The sequence below is a fragment of the Acanthopagrus latus genome, chromosome 22 (genome assembly GCF_904848185.1).
Source record: "Acanthopagrus latus isolate v.2019 chromosome 22, fAcaLat1.1, whole genome shotgun sequence".
NCBI classification, from domain to species: Eukaryota; Metazoa; Chordata; class Actinopteri; order Spariformes; family Sparidae; genus Acanthopagrus; species Acanthopagrus latus.
In genome coordinates, this window is record NC_051060.1 from 4,242,050 (window position 1) to 4,251,661 (window position 9,612).

Here is a 9,612-nt window from a genome sequence, read left to right on the forward strand (position 1 = left end):
TTGCGTTCGCGGGGCTGAATGTGTCCTCGTGTCCATTAAATCTTCTAATGGTTCAAATGTGGCAGTAGTTTATCATTTGTATTGCCAGAAGAGAAAATAGCTTTGGTCCAAGCAGTGGGAGTGAACAGAGGATGCCTCAATGTGTCAGTGGGCTTGCAGGACATGCAGCACCACTGTACTATTAGACACTAAGTCATGTAAAGCAGTGTGAAACACATGATGCATTTATGGTGAAACAGTTCGCAACCATGATTAAGACGGAAACCATTTCATTGTAATTTTACAAATACAAATACATGTATTATTATGTGTAACATATGTAAATTAGCTACTCTAGTATCACCCTGTAATAAAACCCCACAGGGAATGTATTCAACCAGTTACAGGCCATAGAGGCCAACTCATTTTCCAGCATGAAGGGCAGTCTATATAGCACTGCATCACATTATCTCCATAATAAGGGCAACCTAGAGGGCATTACATGACATTCCTTTAGCTGATACTTTTAACCAATGTGCCTAAAAATAAGTGCAATTCAACCATTTGGTTAAACCCTCTCCTTCAACCAACATATCAAACAACCAAAACAGCCTTTTTCCATCTCAGAAACATAGCCAGCCTCTGTCCATCCCTCCCCTTCTCTGCTGCTGAGACTCTCACCCACGCGTTCACCACTTCCAGACTGGACTACCGCAGTAGTCTCATCCGCGGCTCATCGTCCAAAACACTCAAGAAGCTACAATATAGCCAGAATCCTGCCGCTCGTCTTCTCAGACACTCCCGCACCCGTGACCACATCACCCTTGTCCTCCATAACCGCCTCTGGCTCCCCCATCCAACAGCGTACTCACTGAGCTCCTCAGCGCACTCCCACCAGCACTCTCAGGTCTGCTGACACAACCTCCTGTTGTATTGTATTGTTTTCATTGTTTTGTTGTTGTTCTTTGTTAAGGAAAAGGAAAAGCGCTTTAAAAGTACAATGCATTATCATCATTATTATTGTTATTTTAATCCAAGTACATTAAACCTAACCTAATTGAATTTGATGAATCGCTTCATTGCTATGCAACATTAAGGCCAGTACCCTTGTGTCAATGGACATATGCTCCTGATGTTTTGGGAATGTGCAGGGGCCAGTTGCACTTTTTTCACATTTTCTTGCACACTGGCCCCCCATGAAGAGACTTTATCATGTTTTATCTACCACAGGGGCATCCACGGGGGCTCTTTTCAACACATTCTCACCCCCAACTCACTTTGTCACTTAAAAACAGGTAAACCTGTGCACATACAAACATGTCCCTCAGTCTCCTGGAGGAAAGTCCTGTGTATAACCCGTTCATCAAACCCCCTGACATGGACTTTTCCCACTTTTTTTACTCTGCTGCTCTTTAGGGGCACCTCAAGAAATGACACTAGAGTGGTAATTCATACAGAGAGGGACATCAAAAGCTGAAGTCGTTGGTTGCAGTTACACGAGTGAACCTCACTGAATCTGCTGTTTTTGCTATCATCTTAGTTAGGTAAGATTGATACCATTCGCATGTTTTTACATTAACTGTGAAACTAGCTTCAAGCTCCCCTCCAGGGTATTTTGATTTTCTAATGATATTTCGAGTCCTTCCATGGCGATGTTGAGCCACACTGTCCGCCAAACATTTCTTGCCAAATGACTTCACCCAAAGTCATTTTCTGTTTATGGAGGGACATAAATAGGCTGGTTGGCTTAGCTTGAAAAAGAGCATGGGGAAAGAGCTAACCTGGTTCTGTCCCACGGTCACAAAATCCACCTACCAGTGCCTTGAATGCTTTCTGATGGGCACATTATTTCTTGTCTGTGTATCCATTCAAAAGACCAGATAGTTTTTTTTTTTGTTTGTTTTTCTGTTAGATCTTTTCATCTAACTTCTCTCCGGGATGTAAGTCAGCTCTAGTTTTGTTTAGACAGAGTGCAAAGACATTCATTCTTTCTTTTTCATTTTTTTTTTTTTTCATTATTTCTGACAACACAAAGTATTTTAGTCCAGGCTCTTTTGCTGAATTTTGAATGTCAGCTTACACCTTTCATGTATAAAAACGTCCGATTCAGATCCTGAAATCAAATGGATACACACATCTGCCTCCCTGAAAATAGCTCAGAGTCAGCAGAAGGAACGTCAGCCAAGTGTCGCCTGTATCCCAAAAATACCTGCGCACAGCGAGGTTTTAGGATTCTATTTCTGTCTCCGCTCTATCAATAACTTTTGGGCAATAGTGACAGCTAATGAATGCACCCTTCTTCCTGCATGACAGCACATCTAAATCTGCTGAATCCATCCAATTGAGCATGCATGGCGTGCACAGCAGGTGTTGTCATTGCTGTCCCGGTTGATTGACACAGTTAATATCCCCTCAAATGCACGGACACGACGCCGCCTAATTATGCAAAGAACAAAAACACGGACCTTTTGTCAACGAATTCATGCTTTTATTCACTTCAGCTTCTCCTCTAATGACCATTAATCTTCAGAGAAAGACTTCTTCATCCAGTTTTAGCTAAATTTAGCAGCCTCTCGGGCCATTCATTCTCCGGAAATCTTAATAAGACGAAGCTTTCTCATCTGCCTATTAATGTGACTTGGCAAAAAAAAAAAATCTACAGGGTTTGCATAATGAGGGTTTGGTAGCGATGTCACTGATTGATTCTGCTTGTACTCGACTGTTCCCCGCAGACTAGACCCTAATGAGTCCTCCACTGTTCATAGTAGGCCCACTTAACCCAAATTGGGTGCCGTTAACTGGCCTTCATGCCCTGCTCCCCCTGGCTAAAGTAATCATCTATAGTTTGCTGTCTAAAATCAGAAAGCTCCTTATGGAGCAACAAGCACCTTTTTAATAACTATTTGTGACTAACTGATGCATACTTATTTCCGTTTCGTCTGATGATGATGATTGCTCTCAATTTCATATCCATGTGTAAGAGAGAGCTGGATGTGGATGTCTTCAGCCTAGATTAGCATAAAGACTGCATCTACTGGTCCAGACTGGGAGCTTGGGTATCTGCTATTTCTCCACATTCTGTACAGAAGTATATCGAACTTTACACACGTAAACACAAGTAAAATTCTTACACATTGCATGTATTGCAAATACATTGCACAATGAAAAAGGTGAGTGATACAAGTTGCAGCATGGTTGTTGAACTTGCACGGGAAGAGAAATCTACAAAACAGAAAAAATACATTTTGATATATGAAAGATGTCAGCATATTTTTTACATCTTTCCTATAATTTTGCTTCAATGATATATTACAAAATACAGTATAATGAATGTAATGACTGTATAACAAAATGTTTAACTCAACATATTTTGCACATAATTGGATACATAATTAAATATATATTACAAACATAAGCCTGTTGAAACTCTCACATCTTTATCCGCTTATGTTCATGTCATATTATATACTGTTATACTGTATCTTGTATCTAGGTGGAAAATATTACAACACTATTTAACTGACACAGTTAATACTAATAATAATACAAAAATAGATTGCAATATATTTTCTAAATATGTATATACAGTACATGGAAAATAAGTTTCTGTAAGACTTTGTCAAATGTAATGTAGGTGTCAAAAAAAAACAAAAAAACATCACAACATCGGAAAAATGTGATATGTTGAAAACTTGGATATGAGGTAAACATGTATGTGATCGCAATCCTATCCTCTCAGCGAAGTTACACAGAGCAGAAACAGGTGACAGAGACACAGTTCACCCTGTTACAAGACACTGTGCCATCACCATGATTCTGAAGATCGCTACTCATGAATATTGATTGGTGCAGCTTTCAAAAGGTTCAAAAGGCCCACTCATGAAAGCATTGCCCTATAGTGCTACTAGTGGTCAAAAACTCAAACTGCTCTCACTCCCAACTCCTCAAATACAGCAGCTTGATCAGTGGCCCTCAGCGTCTAAATATGAAGCTCTACCTACTCCTCTAGCAACAATTTTGGATTCTGAGGGCTCCGTTAAGTTGGCAATAATAGCTTACATGCAATGTCTTATTAGACTTTCAAAATAAAAGTTGCATAGAAACATTTCACGGACTCTTGGACTGCAATTAGGTTAAGTTTAGACACCAAAACTACTAAGTGTGTTAGGTCTAGGAAAAAAGCATACTTACTCGTAACAAGGTCACATTGGTAGTTTACCTAACATAAGTTATGTAATTTACTTATGTAACAACCTAAAGACAAATCATCCTTGACTTTTGGTCACCAATGGAACAGGAACTTGGGTCTGTGGCGAGACAGTCCAGGGTATGACGCACACAAAACCATCCCAACACCCTCAACTCTGACTTTTCTCGTTCTTTATACTAACGCACCGCAGGGGTGTAAATAAAGCATCAAACTTAGAAGCCTACAGGCCACTGACCAGGCTGCTGCATTTGATGTGCAGGGTGTGAAAATTGGCTGCAACTGCATTGAGCTCCCGTAACAAACAAACACCAGGTTTATTTAAATGTTCTCAGCTCACTCTTAAAAGTGTATGACTGAAATTGAGTTTCAGCCCAACATGGCATTACTAAATAATGCCATATGGGTCTGACACAAGTGTTTTAATTGGTTGCCAAATGATCATTAGTAAAAACCCTGATGACTAACTGTTGACAGTGCCTGATTAGCTCTTATTATACAATCAGCAGTTTTCTGATGTGCCACGTATCCATTAAAATGTGCAGCGTGTCCTGCATCGCTTGACTTTGTTCCTTGTTTTGTTATTTTGAAAATAACTGAGGAAACACAAATGCATTCTATTAATAATTGATGTAGGAAGCATATGAACATGCAGTAGTGCTTGCACTTCAGGACGATGCCGAGCATGTTTTATGAATCTGCAGATGCAGTACATAACAACTCCCCGAAGGACTGAATTTAAACTTGTGCAGGAGGGAGAGAGAGAGAGAGAGAGAGAGCCAGAGAGACCCTTCTGGGTTTCTTCCACCACTCACCCACATGAAAAGAGCGTTTAATCCTCAGAGACAGAGCAGAAAAAAAAAAAGTAGGTAGATGATAGAAGTCAACCGCTGCTGCGTGGGGGATGGAGGAAACCCTGTGCATAGTTTGCATCTTTCTGGCCCCTGGGCTTCACTGACTAACACCGCTTCACTGTACTTGCAGGGAGCAGAGAGAGCACTGAGCAGCGATGTCCTTGTGAGAGTGGGACTTACAGGTAGCAGATAGAGTACATACAGGGTGGTTTTTCAGCTCGATAAAACATACCTCAGTGTCATACTCCCCGAGCGCGGATCGTCCTCTCCCTCTGTTCTTTAGAGGTTACGAGCCGCTGTACTGACAGTCCCTGAATGGAGGGCTTGTCACCTGTCCTCCTCGCACTTGTGCTAACACACACACACACACACACACACACACACACATGCACGCACGCAATGCACCATGAATCACCTCCAGAGCAGCGGTCTGTCAGTGCGTCCACCCATTTTACGCTGCACTCCAATCTGTCAGGCCGTCCTTTTAATTGGTAATGGGCCCACTCAATGGCTCTTCCATTCAGAGGAGTGACACTGGGAGGGGATTGTCCTCAGTATTTCCTGGAAGAAAATCATAGAAAGTCTTCTGGGTCCGTAAAATGGCACATTAAAGTCTGTTTACATGTGTAGTACTACTGCATATGTGTGAAGCAGTATTGAAGCCTTTTGTAACTTCAGAGGAAGCTGCGTGTGATCTGACAAATTGCCTCCAGTGATGTCACTCAGTTGCTTTGTGGGTACTGTAGGCATCGGCTGTTGAAAAGCCGTCCATTGATCTAACACTGCACTCCTACTGTATAACACTGGTGGACTCACTACAGACAGTTTAAAATCAAGTGATTAGAATTCACAAGCAGAACCAGAGACATCGCCTTCTTTATCCCTTGCATTTATCTACCTTTTCAAAACCTTTTGCCTACATTACCCACAATGCATCTGATAAAATGAGTGACATCACTGGAGGCAATTTATCTACACTACACTACATGCAGCATCCTTTGGAGCCACATTAACACCTTTATACTACTTTTTTTCACATATGCAGTACTGTAGTAGCCTACTCAAGAACCAAACACACTTCAGTGTGTCATTTGGTGGATTTACACACCCAATCTGTTTTTCAGTGCCTATACATGTACAGCGGCCATCAGTGATGAGTTGCTTAATTACAGATCTAAGCTAAATATGAGGTGATAGAAAAGTGGTAGCTCAGTGGACTAACGGACTAATTGCTGGGCTAGGTGGTGAAAGCTAACTGCTAGTTAGCTGGGAAGAAATATGGTATTTAGTCAAAATAGAAAATCTGGTGAACTACCAAACAGCTGTTGAATTACTGTAGCTGAACAATGCTAGCTATTATATGGGTGAATTATTATCAACAGTCCAAGTTAATAAGCACCAGCAGGTCAAAAATCCCGCCAGGGTGATTGAGACCCCAAAGAGGAGGCCAGCTAGAGTCATTTACTGTATACAGGTGGTTACATTTATCAATATATTGACATGTTATGACCCAATTCTTTATAACAGGGACAACCAAACACCACATAAAAAATACAGATAGAAGATAGGCCTAATTTTACACTTTTACAAGGTGCTTTTATGCCTAGTGTAGACTTTTTGATTGATTACAGTGGAAGCGTAGCATTGAAGCAGCTGCTCCATCCATGGTCGACGCTCTCAATGTGGCCGGTCTGTTAGGCTTACAAAGGTCAGTCTAGTATCCACTACGGTTTCAAGTTGTACAGTGAAAATCTGCACATCAAAGTTCAGTTGACAGCGGGCTTTCACAGAATCTACATTTTTATCCTCATGTGTCATACTACAGCAGACATGGCAAACATTGTTCTAGCCCATTTCAAGCAATCAGCTTCCTGGTATTTCCTCTGATTCATTCATACCTGGAAAATGCTCACTTCAACCGCTTTTATTATAGGCAATCCTCCACTGAGTTCAGTCGCTTTGTCAAACCCTCATAAGTGGCACAGAGGGAATAATAGACATAAATCCACTTAACCCACAGTTCCCCAGTCAGAGCAGGTTGCAGCGATAATTTCTGCTTGGTTCTTTATCCATCAGGTGGCTGCAGCACTACAAGCGCTGCTGGTTTTGTATCATCGGCTATTCCTATCATAAATTTTATACTCCAAATTGAATCAATGCCTTTGCATACCCAACTGATCATGAAACACCTTTGAAAAGAAAGAGCAAGCAAATGCAGTCATGGTGGAAGAGTCACCTTTTGTGTTGTAGCAGAGGAAAGATCCCAGCAGTGTGCCATTGTTCTACAGAGACAGATGTTTTTGCCATGAAATCTTTAATTTGCTAAAGGAAAACCTCTGGTGTGTGCCCACGCACCAATACATAAATGGTAATCTTGGGCAGATAAAGCAGGCAAATCCAATCAAAATGAAATACTGAATTAATTATATTAAAGGTGGTCTGAAGGGAAGTTTAAGAAGCGAAGTCAAAGATCACACTAGTTTTGCTGCCCTCAGCTTCTTAGGCGTTGAGTAAAACTCTAAGAGCCTGGATGGCAAAGTCCCAATTGTCTCTAAGCTTTTTTTTTTTTTTTCCTTGAACTTGCCAGAATGGATCTTCTTCAGGATCTGGAGCTATGCAGGGGGCTCATAAAGACGCACAGCAGCTGTGATTAAGCTGGAAGCCTGCATAAGGTGCGATGTACTACTTCAACAATGCTCGCAGAATCGCTGACTATGATGGCCATTGTATACTATATACATTGTATACATTGTATACTATACTAATATAACTAATATTGAGACATTCTGAATAATGCACTTGTACTGTATTCAAAAAGGACATTTATGTTGAGGTGCATTCATACAGTTTGACCTCAGAGCCGTGGGTTTAATGCTGATCCATTATGTTCGCCTCACGTCTATTCTCGTAGTGCTCAGCCAGGTGTAAAGGGCCGCACACATTCTACAAGGAACATCTATTCAAACAGCATGAGGGAAGAAAAGTTTTTGCATACCTCTATGGAAAAATGCATTGAGCGAGTTAGAATTTAATGGATTTTTAAAGCGTTCACTATTTCTATGTTATTTAATCATATCACCATGCTTCTAATCAGGAGTCCCAGGGGACATATGGCTTTTGAATCTTGAACCCAACAGTGAAGAGAACAACAAAGACAATCAAATCATCTAGAACTATGGGTCATTCCCTGAGGCAAAGAGAAAAAAAACAAAAAACACAACATATTTATGTTTCTTGTTTGGTGGCGACCTCTAAAAAAGAAATAGTATAAAGAGTCTGCACAGCGAGGGGGTCTGGGAAGGATGCTGGGTCAAACACACAGGACTTTCACCCAGGAGACCGCTGTTCACGTCCCATGTGAAAGCAAAGTCAATGGTAAGTTGTTTTGGTTTAATAAGGTAGTGAAGTAACTTTGGACATGATGTTGATACATTCATAACTTGGGTTACAACATTACAAAAATGCTATGGCAATGGCGGATGCAGCAGTCTTCATTTTATCTCCATTATTGCTAAAACACATTCTGCCCATGGCATCATTGGAAAAGGAAGCGGGTGTTTTGGATTAAGAGAAGCGGACTGAGACCATGATGGCCCATGGGGTCTTTCGACCATCCAACCTGATCGTTGGGACCGCCCCAGGGAGGAAGAGAGTCAGAATAAGAGCAATGCTAATCCTTCTTGCTAATGTCTGGTCACAGGAAAAGGAAATGGACAAAATGGAACGCAGGCTGCAACATTTATCTGGCCTACATGTAAAAACTATACTATACAAAACTATATGTCACACCTGCATTGCAAGGATTTGTCATTAATTTAATCACTGAGATCTGAAGTCCATGCCTGAAACTGACTCTTTAGAAGTCTGTAGAAAGTCCACTTGCGGCCCCCTTCGGGAACTGAATCAATTGTGGGTTTGGACAGCCCTCAGCACTGCAAGAATGTGGGAGCTGCGAGGTTTGGACATTTGGATTCAGCCTCTTTGTCAGTCAGAAGGACACAGTCGCCGTCTTGCCGCTGAGCTCTCACCTCTGCCTTAGTGGAGGCTCGTCACTCTCCATGGTGCTGAATGCTAGAAGTGGCGAGAACCTTTCCCAACAGTGCCACCTCTGGATGTGTCTGCTGAATATTCCATTGTTTAGCTGAAACTGCTGTTTTGAACTGGGACTACATCACAGTTTCTTCCAAAGCAGCTATCATTAAGGTCCGTAGAGTAGATAGCATTTTGATATGATATGTCATTTGTGTTTGCGTTAAGAGGGAGTGTCATACTGAAGACTGCAGTGCATCCCAGGTGTGCTTATAAAAAAAGTATTTCTCTGAATAAGCCATGCCACAATGAGCTGGAGAAAGCCAGGGCTTCTACTAAGGATCCTGAGCTCCCTGAGCCCCCCCCCCCAAGGCTTTATTAGGCCTGGACAGCCCTGTGTTACCACCACCTTTGCTTTTATTATGAAGCCTGCACAGGCACAGAGGGCTAATGGAGAACACCAGGATAGATTTGAATTCATGCATGTGCCTACCAACACCCCTGATCTACAGCACAGACTGTCAGAAATATTCCTGCACCATG